Raw genomic sequence first — 20,693 nt, forward strand, 5'->3', positions numbered from 1 at the left:
GGCTGTTTTGCTAGTTCCACTATACAAATAAAGTCAAACACACAGAGAAATATCCTTTATCAAAGCAGTTTCTTGCATATTTATTCCTTGACACTTATGTCACTTGATCCAAGTGCAGATGAGGAAAATTAATGAAGCAAATAAACTAGATGGTTTTGGGTTCCTTTCCCCCTTCCAAAGAATGGAATAAGTATTAATATTATTCAGTGAAGAATCACCATTAAAAGAAAATATATTATATTCCAAAGGAGACATATGAGTATATGGTAATTTTACATCCATGTGGAGTTTGAATTAATGTCTTGGCAGTTGCCTGCCTGATGATTTTCCTCTGCTGGAAATTCTTTTTTTAAAAGATTTCTTAACTTCTTTTGGAAAAAATTAAATTATTGAAAAAAAGAAATTATTTGGAAATAATGAAACAATATACAAAATACAAAAGAGAAACATAAAGATTATACAAATGGTAAGAATAATAAAAATTTAAAAGGAAAATTAATAGTCAATTTTAACAGTACAGTTCAAACCAGTGAAGAATTTATTTTGATTTCAAATTTCAAACAGAAAGGATATATCCTCAGTTCAGCTTTGTTGGTGTTGATGCTCTGAAAAGCTGCTTAGGAAAAACAAAACCTCTGGCTAAACTTTCTGATAATATACTTCAAAGGGATAAATTAATTTTTATATTTCTATTTTAAATATTTTAATCAATACTGAAACACAGCTGTAGTTTATTTCTTAATATTCATTTATTCTACTATTCTGCATTGAAAATCATTGACAAATGCTTATTTTTGTTAACAGGATTCCAAGAAAAACCTCCAACTGGAAAATATTTAGTCCTATGCGCGAGGGCGTTCACGGCCCTAAGTCCGGCTAGCTGAAGGGGTGAAGCGGCCGACGCCCCTGCGCATCTGAGGCCAGCCCCCCTTGGCGTCCTGGCCTCGGGCTGGGCTCGATTGCGGACTTGGGTTCGCGCTGGACGAGACGAGAGAGGAGGCGACCACTTGCTGGGGGTAAAACGTCGGTTTATTGAAGAGCCCACAGGCAGCACAGGGCAAACCAACAGGTGGAAAAACCCACAGCAAATGGCCACGAACACGGGGGGAGACAAAGTTTTACAGGGAAGGGGTGGAGACGGGAGGGGAAGCCCAGCTAACCAATAGGGGAACATGTGGGGAGGTACATAAGAAAACTGACACAAGAACTTATCCAATAAACATAGAACAAAGGAGGGGCCCTGGGACGCCAGCCAACTACGACCCCCAGAGAAAAGAATGTTCTCGAAAGCAGGGAGGAGTGGGGGGTGATTGACTGGGCCCAGGGAGGAGGAAAACTTTACTGATATGGTGGGATAAGGGAGGAGCAGTTATGTAACTTGGGAGATTGACAAATAACGGGGGCAGGGGTAACCGTGGTAACATAACTGCCAAAGGCTCTGTGGCGGGAAAACTGGAGGGGGAAGAACCATCTTACAAAGAACAGGGGGGGAATAATACATAAAATGGGGGAACAAAACAAGAAATTTAAAAACACACTACAACAGTCCTATGTATCATTATATCGTTATATATCCTGTATATAGTTATGCATTGTACTCTGTCATATGCATAGACAGAGTAGTACTGAATGGAGTTATTTTCCTCTATTCTCTATCCAAAGGGTGAACTAAAACTATTTTCTTCTTTGGTTCGTTTTTTTGGCGTGTTTGTTTTGTTTTTTGTTTGTTTGTTTTTGTTTTGGTTTTTTGGTTTTTTTGTTTGTTTGTTTGTTTTTTTGTTGGTTGGTAGGCTTTTTGTTGGTGGTGGATTTTTTTGGAGATTTTTTGGTTGTGGTTTTCTTTTTCCCTTTGAGGAATGTTTTTGTATCAGTGTTGGTATTTGTTTTCCCCTGGAATTTACACTGCTTTTCAAGGATGACCACTTCTTTCACACTGTGAATTCTAGTACACTGTGAATACTAAAGCTATACTTTAAAAAGTTGGCAGATCCCTTTTGTTTGTATCTGTCCCAGTCATGACTTAATTGCAGAAATGTGAGGAAGGTCAAGATACTAGCCCTTCTAGAGAGTACTTCCAATAAAAAATGGAAAGCAGGGAAAAAAAGCAGACACTGCCTGCTTTAAAAGTTTCCCTATTATAGCCTTTGAGGGCTGAGACCTCCGAGTACACTGCATGGTACTCTCACACAAAATTTTAAACACAGCTCTGTGAGCTTCTCTTGTTGTTGCAGCTGCTAACAGTTACATTAAAGGAGAGAATGTGGAGGTACATAGAGGACACTTCAGCTGTTATCTTTTGAATAGACTGGGCTTTTCACTGATAGGAATATCCAAAGTGTGCATTGGACATTTGACACACATCAGATTTGCTTGGTTGGTCTTTTGCTTTGAATGATATACCAATGTCAAGATGAACATTGGTGACTTACTTTTTTTCTTTTTCTTTTCATTTAGCAGGCTTACAAAGTAATTTTAATACCTGCTGCTGGATGGGCAATGCAGAGGGGTACAAGCAATGCCACAGATTCCTGGCGTGCATTGAGGACAATTATTTGACACAGAGACTGGACAGAACAATCAGAAGAGAGACTTTGCTGCTACACATAAATAGAGAAGACCTAATCAAGGATGTGACAGTCATTGTCAACCTTAATCTGACTGACTGACATTGAAGCAGTACTGCTTAAGATCATGAGCAAAGTGAGAAAACACACATCTGCAATCAAGTCCTTAAGTTCCAAAATGATGCATTTTGGCTCATTTGGGAAAATTATAGGCAGTACAAAAGAAGCAAGGCAAAGACAGAAAATTTATGCCTCCTGGCCCTTGATCTGGCAAGGTCTGCTCCCAGGAATCCCAGCTCTCTGTGCCTAATAACAGGTTCTGGGGAAGCACTACCCACAGCAGAAGTGAGTTGAGTTAGATATTGCGTAAGTGAAGTGGGCATAAGCATGTGTGAGATGTTGGAAATCCTCTGAGAATCCTGAAGGAGTTGGGTGATGTTGAGATGCTGCTCATAAATGTCAATGTCTTTAAAGTGTTATGCAAAAAATTAATGAAAAACAAATTATTAGCTACACTCATCTTCAAAAAGAGAAAGGTGGAGGAATTAGTATCTACAAACTTGTAGGCCTAATGTCAGTACTCAGGAAAATTGTGAAGCAAATGCTCCTGAAATGTTTTGGAAACCAGAACAGAAGTGGGTATCTTGGCCTTTCCAAAGGTAAATGATGACCACAGTCATTGCCATCTATGAAGAAATGAAAATCTCTGGGGGCAAGAGAAGAGCAATGGATGTTGTAAATATCAACCTTGGTAAGCATTTCAGAATGAATCTCTTGTTTAATGAGTAACATGGACTGTGTGTTATATTCCTCAGCATTCACTGCTGTGGAACATTTCCATCAGTGGTGTGGGTGTGAAATGGTCTACTCCTACCTTACCAGGGATATATCAAAGGGACCTCAAGCTGAAGCATTTGGCTGTAAGGAAATTTAGACATTTCATTTAGTCAAATGCAAAACCTTGCACATGGGAACAAATAACCTAATGCAATGGTACAAGCTGAAGACTGACTCAAGTGGGGAAGCAACTCTGCTGAAAAAAGCAAGAAGCTGCTTAAGTGGCATCAAGATATCCCCTCCAGCCTAACTTATTCCATGTGTCTATCTATGAATGGGTTATCATGGAATGGCAGCTAATTTCATCTTGTATGACCTCAAAAAAGTAGAATTTGTAGAGGGAAAATAACTATTAAGATGAAATGCTTTCTCTCTTTTTCTCCTTTTCTTGGTTAAAGTCAGAATTATGGTTTGCTCTCTGTGCAGTTCTTTTCAATTACTCTTTTTGCCTAGAGAAACATAAAGTTAAAAGGATGATTTCAAATAGACATACAAAAAGCCAAGGCTTTAATTTCCTTTCTGTTGAAAGCAACAGAACCAGAGGAAAGTTTAAGAAGTGGTTCAGATAGGAATACCTTTTTTTCCTGGAAGTTGTGATGTAAACAAAATTCAAATGAACTTTCTCTTCTACCCCCATGGAATTTGCATTTCTCAATCAGCTTCAATGATAATTGAATTTAAAAATGAGGAATTACACCTTAAAAATAGTAAAAAACTCTACCAAACCCAAGAAAGTAACAAAAGAAAGAACTAGGCAAAAGATTTGAGTGAAATGTCAGTAGTTCAACTAAAGAGAACTTTTACATTAGAGATTGCTTTTTGAGCATAACACAGCTGAACATGCAAGGTTTAAGCTTAGTTTAAAGAACAAAGCTTTGTGCTGTAGGTGGTATCACAGCAAGTCAGCCCAAAATCTTAATGGGAAGAATTACATTAACTACTGTTTCTGCGTATCTGTGTTGCATGGATAGGAATTGAGGGAAAGTCATCCATTTTGGGGAGGTTGGAAAACTGGAAAAATACTAGGGATAGTTTTATTGATAAATATCTATTGATGAAAAATTACACTGAAATGACTTCTAAAAACTGCCAAATCAAATTTTGAAGAGGTTTATAACGTAAGATGTTGAAGTGCTAAAAAGTTCTTCTGTACTTTGCATTACTTCATACAGGAGAGGCTGGTTTATTAACTGCTTTGTCTTTAAAAGAATTTTTTCAAAGGTAAGTAGATAATGTTGAGTCAAGCACAGTCCTATCAGAACAAAGGGCATTATTTTTTTATTCATACATAATAGTTAAAAATCTTTGATTGATAAAAGAGTATCCAATCAAATAGTAAAATAAAAATGTTGTTTTGCAATGAGCTGTTACATATTTTCTCAAGACAAGATCTGAGAGCCTCTGCCTTTATAAACTGGGCTGTATGAAGGAGTGGAGAACAGATTCTAAGAAAAGATATACTGAAAAAAATAGATGTGCACTGAGTATTAGCTGGACTGAGCTCTGAGGAGGTTCTACATACTGCAGCTTTGGGATTGTGCTGGCATAGTGCCCCCACTACCAAACTCCTTAACATGCAGAGACCATATGGGATTTTGACAGAAGCAGCATGACATCAGTTCAATTTCCTTTTTTCTTCTAAATCCTGAAGTGTTCATATATACAGAATTCTGTTTACCTATCCAACTGAAAGTTAGTTCTTTTAATACACAGAAAGAAGGTAAAATGATTTGTGGTAGATAATTCTGTACAAAACATGACTTGATGTGAATTTTCTACATTGAAGAAATTATAAAGAATTACTTAGGATGTTACAGAGTCAAGGTAACTGTGTGCAATTAGTTTCAATAACTTTATAGTTGCAAATTAGGAAACAAGGAAACATTTTCCATAAGAGTGGGAGAATTTGTGTTCTATCATAAATTTTGGAAACAAACATCTTAGTTTTAAAACAAGCCTAATAGTGTATAATTTCTGTTTTGTATTTTTAGAATGCTTTGAAGGTTTGACACACCTTATGAATTATCATGTGGGCCTGTAACAGCTGTAGTTTTGACATTTATCCTCTTCATCAAAAGGCTTTTCTCTTAAAAAATACTCCTACAGTGAAGGTAGAAATAGACTGTGATGTACAAAGTAAACATCCATGTTGCTCTTTGATTTCTTTTTAAAACAAATTTTGCCAATCCGTCTGATAAAATATGGCCATGTTTTTGATAAAATTGATCTTGTCTGTTTTCTCACAATGTGGTGTTTTAAATAATTATAACTCTAACTTAAAAACATAAATTAAAAATAGAGGAAACCTTATCATACACAGTGTTGGTAATAATTTCTTTCATTCACTCTCAGTGACAGTACTAACATAAAACAATTTAAACTTTAGGACAATTTAAAATTTTGGTTGGTAATAATTTCTTTCATTCACTCTCAGTGACAGGAGTAACATAAAAAAAATTAAACTTTAGGAAGAACATCATAGTTCTACATATAACCACACTACAATTCCTCATGCTAAAAGCAATTTCCCAGTGATCAGCTTCAGAAAGTAGAGTGAATTCCCAAAGAAAGAAAGGATCATTAGAGACATCTGGCTCCAAGGGCAAAATACAACCTGATTTTCTCTAATGTAATAATTTACTAGGTTGCTATGCAATATAAATACTAAAATGTTGGGGAAAAAAACCCGCCAAACCAAAAACCTGAAATGAATGATGTCCTATGACAAAGTGACTTGCTTAGTGGATGTGGAAAAGGCTGTGGATGTCATCTACCTAGACTTTTACTAAGGCCTTTGACACAGTTTTCCATAACATTCTCCTAGAGACACTGACTTTCCCTGGTGTGGAATGGTGTAAAGTCACTGGGTAAAAAACTGCATGGATGGCCAGGCCCAGGGTGTGGGTGAATGGGGTTGCATCCAGCTGGCAGCGAGTCACGAGTGTGGTTCCCAAGGGCTCAGTGCTGGGCCCAGTCCTGTTCAATACCTTTATCAATGATCAGGGATTGAATGCACCCTCAGTAAGTTTGCAGATGACACTGTGTTAGTTAGGAGTGCTGATTTGCAGGAGGGCAGGAAGGCTCTGCAGAGGGATCTGGACAGGCCAGTTCCATGGTCAACCTTGTATATTCAATAAGGCAAAATGCTGGATCCCGTGCTTCCCCTGCAGTGCTACAGGCTGGGGGATGAGTAAATGGAAAGCAGCTTAGAGAAAAAGGACCTGGGAGTGCTGGCCAGCACAGCTGAACATGAGCCAGGAGTGTGCCCAGGTGGAGAGAAGGCCAATGGCATCCTGGGCTGTGTCAGAAATAGTGTGGCCAGCAGGACTGGGACAGTGATCATCACAGATGAGGATGCACCTCGAGTACTCTGCTCAGTCTAAGAAAGATACTGAGGCACAGAAGTCCAGAGAAAGGCAACGAGGCTGGTGAAGGGTCTGGAGTCCAAGTCTTATGTGGAGTGGCTGAGGGAGCTGGGGTTGTTTAACCAGAAGAAAAGGAGGCCCAGAGGGAAGCCTATTGCTCTCTACAGAGCTTGAAAAGAGGTTTTAGCCAAATGGATGCAGCCTCTTCTCCTGGTTAACCAGTGGCAGGATGGGAGGAAATGACTTCAAGTTGCACCAGGCAAGGCAATTTTAGGAAAAATTGCTTTGCAGAAAGGATGGTCAAACATTAAAAGAGCCCCCAGTGAAGCAGTGGATTCACACCCCCACCCCCAAAATCTTCCAAAAGTGTGAGAACATCACTTCAGGGGATGATGTAGTGGTTAAAATGGTGGCAGTGCTAGATTAATGTTGGACTTGTTCTTTTCATCATTAACAATTCTGTGATCCTGTGATTGTATAATTTTAATCATAAAGTCAGTATACAAATTATGTACCATTGATCTTTACTGACCTACTTCTTCAAAGATAATATGAATTTTCTTTGTAAATTATGTGGTTTTAACACTTCAGCTTGAAATCTACCCAGTGATTTAATGCAATGTTGTGCAAAGTACACTGCAATCAGTTTGAAAAAATTTCAGCCTTGAATTGTATCATAAAGCCAGACTTTGCATATTATTTAATCCAAAAGAGCTTTTCTTTTGGATGGATTAGATAATTGTAAGGTCTTTTTTTTCAATAAATTATTAAGAAAAAATATTTAAAGGCTCTCACAAAGCTTATATATCAAAGTTTCCTAGCATCCAGATGTGTAGGCACAGAATTATGATTTTGTATCTTCTGTAATGATAATGTATCCATGACATATAGTGATGATATGAACTCTTAATAGCTTTGCATGGAGCTCTGTAGATCTTAAAATATTGTCATATTTTGTTGTTCTTTCCTGTGGTAATAATAGAGGACTTGTTAGCTGAAGCTGAATAGAACCTTAAAATTTGCAACCATAGTCAAAATTAATTTTTCCTGCATCATACAAGATTGCAACTATTTGATACCCCTCACACTATCAAACAAGCTTCAGTAAACATTAAAGTTATTTGGTAAAAGTGTTTCCCACATACATTTTTAATTCATAGCTAGAAATTATTATTAGTCCTTGAAAGCAATTTTTCTCTCTATTTTCTATCTATTCAAATATAGATGGAGACAACTGCTGAAAAAAACATGGAGATAATATACTTTCGGTATTATACTTTCTTTAAAATCATTTAAATAATTAAAATGGGGTTTTTATTTATAAAATTATAAATTCAGCAAGTTCCTAAATTTTATATGATAGGACTGTAAAAAAAATATATAGTATTATAAGAGTAAAAGCATAGAAAGATGGAAAAGTGGATTTAATAAACCTTATTTTACTGATTCCATTCACTTATGTACAAACACAAAACTTGCCAGGATATTTATGTACAAAATTTCCATTTCTCTTGGATAAGGTATTAGTGAAATACTTGTTTTTTTCTCTCTTCTTAGAAGCTTTAACCAATTAATTTTTACAGGCCCTAACTAGACACAGTTCCTATATTATGTTGAAATATTTTGGGGTTTCTTGGAAGTGCATAAATGGTGACCAAAATGACCAAAATCCAAGGTGAAATTTTCATGTACACATACATTTTAAATGTGCATCTGCAAGTTAATTCAGTGGCAGTCACCAGTATAAGAAAGGGACAAAGGAAATTTTGGTGAACTGGATAAAATAATAAATCATTACCTCTTGCAGGACAAAAAAATAGTAGTTAAAATTCATTGTGTGCTTTGATAATAAGTATTTTTTTTCCATTAAAAGACATTGGCATTAATATTTCTATCCATAGACAATGTAAATAAAAGCATTTGGGTGTGTGACAGCTGTGCCTGCTAGATAAGAGAAGCATTGTGAAACAGTGGAGAAGTAATTTTCCTGTGACTTATTTATATTCATCACTGCTATAAAAATGAAGGAGAGGGGAGGAAAATCAATCCCAGCATTTGGATGGAAAAGCTAAATAATTATTTTGTGAACATTGTGATTGGTGTGGTGACACCTTTATTCTGGTTCATTTCCCACATTTTTAAGATACTAATCAACACAGTGAAGAACTTTCAAGTGGCTCTGAAATGTATTTCTTTCTTGGATTTCCTGTGTTGTAGAACAGCTGAGCAGATACTAAAAGCTGTTCTGTGTCTGCTGTTTCTGATGACACACAGAGGCCAAAAGGTTTTTTGACATATAGCTTGACTGAAATTCACAAACATCTAATAATCTCCTGTCTGTCACAGAGGGGGTCACTAGCTCCCTTTAGGAAATAAAAAAGTCTTATTTTATGGATATGGTGTAATACACTGCCTCACACTTCTGAAACTTCCTCTAGGTTGTAGGTAGCTCTGCTAAAAAGTACTGCATGTTTGACATATCAAAATATTAAATTGTGAATTCACTGGAACTTATAGTTCATATTTCAAATCTCTTCCACTTCCCTAATCCTGTAGAGACCTGTTATATAAGAGAAAGAAAGGCCTTCATTTCAATAACATTGCAGTGATCAAATATAAAATAGTATGTTCTTCTGAAAGAAAATGGGCTTGATTTCTTGGGAATACCTTGTGTGAATTCCTTATGTCTGAGAAACTGATACTCAATTTATTTTTAATGGTACACAATTATTACTCTCAAAATTCAATTTTGCAAATAAATTTGCTATAATTTATCATTATCTTCTCATGTACACTTCAGTGATCTCAACAAGAATGTTTACACTCTCATAAATCCATGTACACATTTTGGGTTAGGAAAAATAATTGTGTGCTTTAAAAGCAGCAGATGGTCAAAAATTCACTATGAAAAAAGTGAGTTCTAGTGTCATCAGCAGAAGTGAGCTCTATCAACCAACCAAGTAATGTGGTCTACAACCTTCTTGTCCCCTCTGCAGACCCCAGCTTAAAATATTATTCCTGCTATGAAGACAGGCTCACAGATCTGGGGTTGTTCAGCCTGGACAAGAGGAGGCTCCAGGGATGCTTACAGCAGCCTTCCAGGGACAGCTGGAGGGGACCTTTCATAAGGCCACCTAGAGACAGGAAAAGAGATAATGCCTTTAAATTGAAAGAGGGCAGCTTTACATCAGATATACAGAAGAAATTCTTTACTGTGAAGATGGTGACACACTGGAACAGGCTGTCCAGAGAAGTTGTGAATGTTCCATTCTTGGCAGTGTTCAAGGCCAGGTTGCATGGGGCTTCAAGAAAGCTGGTCTGCTAGAAGGTGTTGCTGACCATGCCAGGGGATTGGAACTAGATGATCTTTGAAGTCCCTTCCAACCCAAACCATTCTGTGATTCTATGATGACTCTCAGGGAAGCAATTTATTGTTCTTTCAACTGAGAAGAGACAAGGAGCTGTCTGAGGCTCTCAATATAAAGGCAGAAAAAGAAAATATTGAGATAAAGCAAAAAGAAAAAAAGTAGTAGATTCAAAAAAAAATTGTTTCATAGGACTTTGAATAACAACGTAGGAAGATGCTAAACAAATATATTATCCTCTGCATTCCCAAATAGAGCTGATAATTTCAGAATAATTGCCTTGAGGGCAAAAGCTCTTTTAAATTCACTATATCAACTGAAAATTATTTGCAGAGGTTTATATATAACATAATTAGCAGCTATGGATAACCACATATTTTAAATCCAATGCCAAGTACACATTTTATGATTACCACATGATCTATACCATAATCCAAATATTTCCTTCCCAGCTCTTTATTCTTCCCTTTTTTATCCTCTTTCCCACTTGCTGGTGCTCAGTAGATCTTCTTGTTGCCCAATCTTAGCAGCTTCCTCTGTCATGAAGTCCCTTTGCTCAGCTTTCATCCATACCCTATGCCTGGCAGTGTTTAGTTAATAAGTCCCAAATAAACCCCTGTCAGACCAGAGCTCTCAGAGTGACTGTCCAGCCTCTCACCTGTGCTTAGGGTGCAGCAAATCCATTGGCTCCTCTAACCTACAGTCTTCATGCCAGCCTGCAGCCTGGGAGGGCAGGCTCTGAGCAGCTCTTCTCCCACCCCCCCAAGCACTCCTCTGTGTGTGCACAAGCACACACAAAGAAGAAACAGAAGTTCTGTATTAGGACTGTGTTGCAATAAACCATTGTCTCAAACAACAAATACTGACTTCTTTCCATCCCTGCAAGCTTCCACTGTTGGTAAGAGTAGCATGAAACAAGCAGTTATGGGGTATGCACATAGTTTCTTGTCATTGATGGCAGACTTTGAGTGTGGCACAAGCTGACAGATACGTGCACAGAACAAAACAAGATGTGCCACATAGTTTTGGTTCACCAAAGTTCAATGTATTTTTTTTTTCCTTTGTTGCTGAGAGAAGCTATTTTGAGATGCAAAAGAGAAGGCATATGTTTATGGGTGTTTTGTTTAGAAAATGTGACATGGTCTAAGAATGTTTGGCAATTCTAACATGCTTTTCTCCTGCATGCTGGTGATTGGTGGCTGTAGCTGAACAAAATTTCTAGTCATGGTTGCTAAAATTGGTACTCTGAGGACATACAGAGACAGTGGAAAAGTCAATGTGCACATTTTGGTAAGAATTTCTCAAACATTAGGCTTATCAACATTTTCTTCAGTTTATTTAAAGTCTGGGTTTGGTATCATTATGTTATTTCCCCCTACTCCCTCCCTGTCCCCACCACCCCCTCAACCATCACTGAAGGTAGTTGCTCCTAAATGTGTATGTAAAGCCATCTTTTGAAAAAAAATGTATCTGCAAGCAGACAGCCTGCAGCACAAGAAGTAAAGAAATGTAGACTAAGATGTTTTCACCATTTCACTGAGCGTAGAATAGTTTAGAGAAAATTGTTTAGGTGAGATTAGAGTCATTCCACATTTACAAAAATCTGAAATTATTTTGCAGGCCAGCCCTGCATGGTGTGCCTGCGATAAGCCCAGTAAGAACTAGGCAGCAAACTGATAGGTCAATAGATGGATTATGAAACTCTTTTACTCTTATATGGATGCTTCTTAGTTTCTCCAGAAGGCAGAGCTTTCAGACATGATATAACAGTACTGACTAATCAGTATCTCCATATGGTGAAGAAATTTAAAAGAAAAAATAATGTTGATAGGAAAAATAATTTGAAATGTGTACATATGTATGTATAAATGAGTATATGTAAGTACATATGCAATGGAAAAAAGAGGTGTCTGGAAATTCTGGAAAATATCTACATGCAGCAACTCATCAGATGGAAGTTTTTCACTTAAATTGGCAGCAAAATGAATGTCATCATGATATAGAATAAAGAAGCAATATTTTCTCTAAGTTTCTTTTTCAGCTGCATCTGGAACATCTTATCAGGTTGGGATATATGAGCAAGAAGAACAGTCAAGTTGCTTGGAATTCAAAAATAATAACATTTTTAAAAAGCAGGTAAAGAGATTTAAAAAATAGCTAACCGTTTGCATGTCAACCCTGGAGTGATGTACTGTGCTTGTAACCCCTTGTGTGAAGATGAATCCCTCATCAAAAAAAAAGTTTGATTAACAAAAATGGTCAATTTTACATCCCAATAATCATCTTTTTAAAAACAAATTTTTTACTTGTGGATTACCACATGCATTGAAATCAGATATGGTTTAGGCCATGTCTCAGGTGACAGCTCTGGGGGCTGTGAGGTAGGTAATGTGAGGAGAAGAGTGTGGTGTAAGATGTGTGCTTTTCCATTTTTTCAACTTCTATCTTACTGGTTCTTTGGGAGATGTGAAAGGGTGTTTAATGCAAATCAAAACAAAGTGATTCCTAAATAATTTTTAAAAATGCTTCAAGATTCATAGCACATCAAAAATACTAGCATTATTTCTGTTTTCCTTGTTTTTACAATTTCAGAAGGGACTGTGAGAACACATAATCAGTAAGTAAATGTCAGATAAACCCAAGAATGCATCACTTTATGTTTAATGCTAACACTAAAGAGATATCAAGGCATAGAAGAAGAAAAATCTGTTTAGAAGACCTGTCTTCTCTTCATGTTCAATTTGAACTGAAATAAATCGTACAATCTGCTTTAATAAATATTTTTGTTAATGTTTTATCAATAAAAAAAAAGTAGTAGAAAACTATTAGGCATTCATCAAAGCCTTTTTTCCAAGTTAAAAGTCTAAACACAAGACAATATATAGGTAAAAATGACTGATAAATAAAAATTCTAAATACCAAGTATCTTTGAGCATCAAGCTAATTCAAATTAAGCTATCAGTTAATGGCTGCTAACTTTCCAGAAATTATTCTCATGTTGTTGCCACTGATTAAAAGTTGACAAGATAAAATGACATGAAGATATAGCAGGGACTCTTTAGTCATAATGAACTGGGATTGTTGCATTGCATAAATAGCTTTTAAAATAAGTTAGTGTTATGCCTGCTCATCAGAGTTTAATTAAATTATGTGGTATTATGAAGAAACTGGATAGCATTTAATTTAACATAAGATGGACAGACTAGATTGACAGGTAATTCCTGTTAAATGTCTACCACCATATGTCTATCACCATATTATGGGATACTTGACTGCAGTTGGAAGAGCAGTTGGTTGAATGGGGAATTTCAGAGTATCTATAAATTTGTTACAGATGAAACCAGCATTCCAGCACACTATTGTCTCAAGTCATTCTTACCCAAAGCGCCACCAAAATAATTTGTCCTGTGTCACAGGTGAGCTATTCAGACACAGTTATAAAAGGCCTGGTTGCCACAGTCCACCAAGAGCTGTATGTATAAGTTAATTACAAATTCCTGGCCAGAAATAAAAAAAAATGACTGTGGTAGGCTATAGGGCTGCACTATGCCAGGGCAATCCTTTATAAATCTGCTATTTGTGTGTCTTTGTGTACATTCACATATTCATACTTATGGACAATAATTAGGTTCAGCTCTGCATACAGTGATACTCTTCCTCAAATACAGAATTCTCATAACAACCTCTATATAAAAAACAAAAAAGAAAGGATCAAATGTATCTTGTTTTTATGCACACAGTGAAAAAAATGGATAGCAATCAGTATTTTTTCCCTGATATTGCACTAAAGAAAATAAAATTAAAAGCAATAGAAGGGATTTTGTTATGACCACATGTGTAAAATTGAGTGGTGGTAAGTAAACAGGGAATTTGACCTTCACCTTCCACACTTCACTGGGATTCATGTTAAATTTTTATTAGAAGGGAAAATGAGCTTTGTGGGGAAAAAATTCTTTCTATCTTACTGTTAAAAAAAATTGGAAAAATCTACTGGCAATGCATAAATTTAGAGAAAAGTGAAATCTCTAACTTTTGTTTCATGTTAAGAACTCTCTCTAAACTGTAGCTGAATTCAGATTGCCTATTATCTTGCCACATTAAAAATCTAAGTAATTATATGTTCTTTTGTGTAACCATCTTATGAGCTTACTTTCATGACTTTTTCCAATAAACTAGCATAATCTCCCTGAAGAAAGAGAAAGTCACATGTAAATCTCATTGTACTATTGCAAAAGGCATACACATCCCTACCTCCACCCACTGTTCATTTAGAATTCAGCTTCCACTGAAGTGCAGGATTATTTTTCTATTGACTTCTGTTGACTTCCTGTGTGCATGAAGCTCATAAAACCTCTGGCCTGGTTTATAATTGCATTTCAACTGTTTTTCTGATTTTCAATCTTTCTTTGAAATACTTTTATCTTGGCAGAGATTTGTCTAACTTCCTCTCTGCTACTCAAGCTTGGTTTGGGAATTATATTAAATGTATAACCTTTGAAAAATATATTGAGATTAACAAGTGCTGCAAGTATTTAATAAATGTTCTCTTAGTGCCATAAAGCATTGTTTTTTTTCAAGCTGTCAAGCAGAGAGACAGCTATTACCATGAATAATAGATAGAGTTTTGAGATAATTTATATTAAAAAATAAATCCTGAATCTGTAAGACTTGTTGTTGCAGAGAATGTCAAAACCAAATTAACTTAGTAGCACTCTGGACCTGAAAAGAACAGCTATTCAAGAATATTTGTTACATTATTTACTTGGCAAACTCTGTATTTTTTCGCCTTCAAAAAAACCCAGGATTTTTTATCTCTGTCTACGTTCTCAAAACACTAAAGTTTCTGTCCTGGTTCTGGACAGGACAGGTTTATTTTTAGCCAGGAGAGGGCATGACCAGGGCCCTGAGGTTATTCTATCCCACCACATGTCATTGCCAGGGATGGATGTGGGACTCTCCTCTGGGGAAGAGGGAGTCTTTCCAGTCAAGAAAACATAGCAGACGGAGCAGCCTGATATTTTTCATTGTTGGGGGTTTTTCATGTAAATAGTTTATTTTTTTATGCCTTTTATTACTCATATTGTTTTTGTTATAGTTCTTTTTCTTATCTCTTGTCGTTTAAAGTAAGTTGTTCTTATTTCAACCCATGATCTTTGCATTTTGTGCCTCCGTTAGGAGAGGGAGGAGAAGCAGCACCTGATTTTAGCAATAGTACTAAAATTGAATGATACTGTTCCTAAACCACGACAGTTTTCTCAGTATTAGAGACCATTATGTCTATTTAAATGTCTGGAGCAATAAACATAAATGTGTTATTTGTGCTACAGAGCAAGATTAAAGCTGATTACAGATACTTAGATAGCTAAATAAAGCCTAAATGTTTAGTTAAAGAACATTTTATTTGACACAAAGAGAGACACAATAGGTACTGGGGTGAAGACAGCAGTTTGTTATGTTCACACTGCCTGTATCATCTCCCAGCTCAAAAAGAAATGACCACAACCTCAGCATCTTTTGCCTTCATTACCATATATCTCATCTGAGGTCTTGCCCTTCAAATTTCATTGGTTATACAATTCTTTTGGACATGGAAGTCAATGTTTGTTGGAGAGTTTTTCAAGAATGGCTTAAAGAAAAAGGCCATGAGACATACAATTGAGAGAAAAGTAGAAGAGAAAAGTAAAGCAGTTTCTAACAGTTCTCAGCCTTCTGATTTCTATAAACAATTAGACTCTCTTTATAAACAATAAAGTTCTCAGGCTGTCTTCCCATAACAAGAAGAACACCGTCTCTGGGAAAAGCTGGCACCCTGAGAACTGATGAAGAAGTTTTGGGAACACTGGTTCTGTTTTAATAAACAATTGTAGGTATTCTAAAACAAGAGGAGTGGTTAGAAATTTCTCTGTTAGCCTATCATGACATTGGATTACAGAATATGCATGAAGTTTGTTAACTTTGTTATTTAAGGTGATTGATTGATCAATAAAGTTGGAGTTCGATGCATTAAAGGATGGTCGTCTCCCCCTCATCTCCAACAAATGTTAATCCCTTTTGATGTGAAAGTAGATTATGGAGAATCATAAGAAACTAACCTTAAGGAAAGACTTTTCTTTAAGAAAGCTGCTTCTTAAAATAATATTCTCAGACACAGGGAACAATGAAAAATAGTTGATGAGCCTTTGTACATGGTGGATGCAAAATCTTCATATGCAATCTATATGAGTATTATAAAATCATATGAACACGTTACATCATTTATGACAAGCTATGATTTGTTATAAATGTAATTCATGACTGAAGAGATATGGTGGGAAATAATAGGAGATATGAAAAGTATAAAGGAAAGAAAACAAAATTAATCTCCTCTGTAGTTTTAAGTATCCAGACATAGGAAATAAAGGTAATTGTTGAAAAGATGGAAAATAACTTGGAAAGAAACAAACAGAGGATAACATTGAGAAGACAAGGAAACAAGAAAATAGTAAAGTAAACTAAAGGAGTATATCCATGCAATCATTTTTTCAGTATTTCAGTATGGAAGGTTTGAACAATGTGGCAGTAGTTCATAAGGATGATCAAGCAAGGTTCATTTCTGATGTACATTTTGACATATTCTTAATTCAAAACCAGTTCATCTGGCTGCAGATATTTTCTAGTGATTGGAAGCAAGCTAGACATTTCATAAAGTCAATGAACTGCAGAAGTTTTATAGATCAGAGTTCAATTTGAGTATAAGAAAATAAGTTCAAATGATTGTGTTCTAGAAGATTGTGTTAGACTGACTTCTCAAAATAGAGCTGAGCAGTAAGGAACAAAATCCTACAATAAGCAAGAAAAAAAGTCAGAACATACCTTTTTTGCACTCTAATTTTGAATTTAGCAGCCTTATAGAATAAATAGAATAAAATTTATGATCGTAAAGGTCTTTTCCAAGCCAAATGATTTAATGATTTATATATACATATTTGTAAGTATGTATAGATGCATGCATGCTCCTGAGTTTCTTTTTTTTTAGCTTCTATCTGAAGTTTCAAAATCAGAGTTTTTTCCCTTTAGGTAATGTCTACAAAACTGTTTCGATAAAATTATGTGTATGGGTAATTTATACTTCTGAATGATAGGATGACAATAAAATATTATTCTAAAAAGGTAGGTCTGTTGAGGTTGTTCTTTTGGAGTCTCACAAAAGTTTGAATTTTTGAATACATTTTAACTCCATGATCTTTAGGACAATGTTATGTCTCTTGGTACATTGTAACCTTCTTCACAAAGGATGCCCTCCAGAACTCAAGGATTAATGAATAATAGAAGGCATTTGAATGCTAAGAATCCATTTTTTGACATACAGAAGGATATACTAAAAGCATTGCATAACATGCTCTTATATTTTGGGATTTCACATTAGGTCAGAGCAGCAAGTTTAAATGGAAGATTTTTTTCAGCGCAATCGGTAGTTTTCACTCAAAGAAGCAAGAAATCCTTTTTACAGCATACAGCTTCCTCATGATGGGGAGCAGAAGAGAAAGCACTGATCTCTTTTCTCTGTTGACTAATGATAGGACCTGAGGGAACAGCATTAAGCTGTGTCAAGGGAGGTTTACATTAAATTTAGAGAAATTCTCTTCACGCAGAGGGTGTTGGGCACTGGAAGAGGCTGCCCAGGGAAGTGGTCACAGCAGCAGCCTGACAGAGTTCAGGGAGTGCTTGGACAATATTCTCGGGCACAGGGTGGGACTCTTGGGGCTGTCCTGTGCAGGGCCAGGAGCTGGACTTCTTGCGGGTCCCTTCCAACTCAGGATCTTCTGTGATTTTATGAATCTCGATAAATGAAAGTGAGATTCCAAAAGAAAATTATTTGCATTAATTTTTTCCATTTAATTTTGTTTTGTGGGTTTTTTCGCTTCGTAGTGTTACTTCTATCATTTCTCGTAGCTAAGACTTTGGGTTTTGGTTGCACATTCTTCTTCTTTTTTTAGTTAACGCAGGTAGTAAATTTTTGAGTTGTTAATATCATCCTCTATCAAAAATATTTTTTTACATTTTTTATGCCTGTTTGCATTCCATTGTGGAAAACCAAACTTGTTTTTTATGCTGAAGCACAAGTGACATAAACAAAGGAAGGGAACCTGTCAGTACAAAGGCCTGTAAGATCCCTAGTTTATATAGAATTTCCCATCTTCCTTACTGTGTCTCAGAAAGATCTCTCATTATATATAGTAGATTTGCAAAGTCCTTTTCTGCAGCTTTTAGTCACGGTGCTTGGAAGATGTAAATTAAAAATATTTTTAAAAAAAATTCTTGAAGGAAAATTATATGAAATTTGTAACAGAGCTTTATTACCATCAATAAACTCTCCTATCTGCAGTACAGATAGTTGTTAAAACTACTTGGAACAAATTACCAGCAGGCAATTAAGCTATAAAAACAATAGGAATATGGCACATGAAATAGAAAAAAAATGTTAAGAAATTAAAATTCATATTTAATATTTCATCCTTCCATTCTTACAGAATGCATAATATCTGTACATGGAGGCTAGATCTGTCCCCCTTTTCACTTATCTGCTGACAAACTGTCCTAAAATAATCATACCTGCAATTAAATTATTCAATAGAGATGAAATCATCTGTATTTTTGTTTTCTAGAACTGCATGCTGTAGCATGTTATTTTTTTAAAGCATATTATTTACTAGAGCAATAGAAATGTCAGTTTTAAAACCATGCACAACTCTAGCATAATCACAAGTAAAACTGAAAAGAATACTAGGAATGAAATCAAGTCAAAGGTGGCAAAAGAAGATATTTTACAAATACTGCAAGATCATTTAGATGAATCCATATTCAAACATACAAGGGGCTCTTCTGGAAAAATATATCTATAAATAAAGCCGCTGATTACACTAGCAAAAATCCTATCCAAAACCAGATGTTCAGAGTCACTTCTAAATGAAAAAATATTTTCTGGAAGAACTTTGGAAGATTAATTTTTATGCAAGCAGGAGGAATTACAATTTTTGGATTAGATTCCTAAAGTATTTCCTCCTTTGAATCTGCAGAGATTTGAAAAAAAAATAGTAAAAGGTAGACTTGGATTGATACTCATATCTCTATTCCAGAAGTGTAAAGAATGAGGATTCCAAGGTGCAGCATGTGGTTCCATCCGTGGAAACAGCACATATCTCACTGAAATGTCAGCATGGTGTCTGGAACCAGAAGACTTGGACAGACTTTATATCTCTTCTTTGAGATTTGACCAAAGCAAATTGCCTCCTCTGAGGCATGCCTGGGTGAGTTAGGTAATTCCCTGCCTGTCCACTGAACTCCCCTGTGCTGGCAATTCAGTATTTATGCTTGCACAGAATAGCCCTAACCAAGTAGAACCGGAAAAATAGGAACATAAGTCCCCTGTGAGGTGAGGCATGCTCCAAAGATGTTTAACACATACTGACAAGTTCAGAAACGTAGAACAATTAATTTAAACTTACTTTCTGCATACAGAACCCAGAATGCTTCACTCCATTCTGGGAACATCCACTTGGATGGATACAGACAATTGCTTGTTCAAAAATCATATGTTAACTAAGTAACTCTGTTTAACAATACTGTCTATTTTCTAAAACATGACTGAGACCTTATTCCATTTTATATAGCAGTTCAGTTGTCAAAACAGTGATTTTCAGCTTTTGTAACTGATGATTTAGATTTTTGGGAAGGAAAATAACTGCCAATATAATATTTTATTTCCTCTTTTTAAAACTCTGTATCTGCTATTCCAGTGATTTTGCATTCCAGCCTCTGATCTTAGAGCACACTAATATCCTTTTATGAGAAGATAGAAAAAAGTAGAGGTTAGAATATTTTGGAGTAAGAAATTTACATTTGTTCTCTTCTTTATAAACAGATTCAACTCATCTCCTAAAGAGCACGTTTAACAGCTCAGCAGCATATGGGATGGACAACTACAGAGAATGCTCACATATTTCACATTGAAGAATAATTTGTTAAAAGAATTCTAAGGACAAGATTCAGGACTGCTCATACCCTGTTAAGCAGCTTATGCTTATCTGTCCAATGCAGTCTTGTCAGATGCCTGTGAACCTGCCCTTCACTGCACAGAGAGAGTGCATTCTGGCACACTGCTGATCTCAGTGTAACCAAAGCTTCTCAAATAATGTGGTTTTGTGGCTTTCAGAGCATAGTTCTAGTCACAGTCCTAAGAAGATTCCATGTAGATGGGCATACTTAGATTTTCAAACATGTATAACATTGATTAGACTTTTCCCTTAACATCAGCATCCACTGTGTCTTAATACTTTCCCTTCACAATTTGTTTCTCAACTTTCTTTTTCTTTTATTTTTCTGTCTAGGACACTTTTCTTTTAATATTCATGAATGGCATGGTAGACAACCCCACGTCTCCATTCCTATTTTGAAGTGTAATATTAATTTCTATCACTCTTTCAGACTGTCCATGATCAAAACAGCAAACAGCACAAGCACAGAAATTCATTGTAAAAAAGCCTGAAAAAGTGTCAGGAAATGTGAAACTTAATCTCAACTTA

This window comes from Melozone crissalis, unplaced genomic scaffold, assembly GCF_028551555.1.
Source record: "Melozone crissalis strain CALT ecotype California unplaced genomic scaffold, PUWL_Pcris_2 ptg000006l_1, whole genome shotgun sequence".
NCBI lineage: Eukaryota > Metazoa > Chordata > Aves > Passeriformes > Passerellidae > Melozone > Melozone crissalis.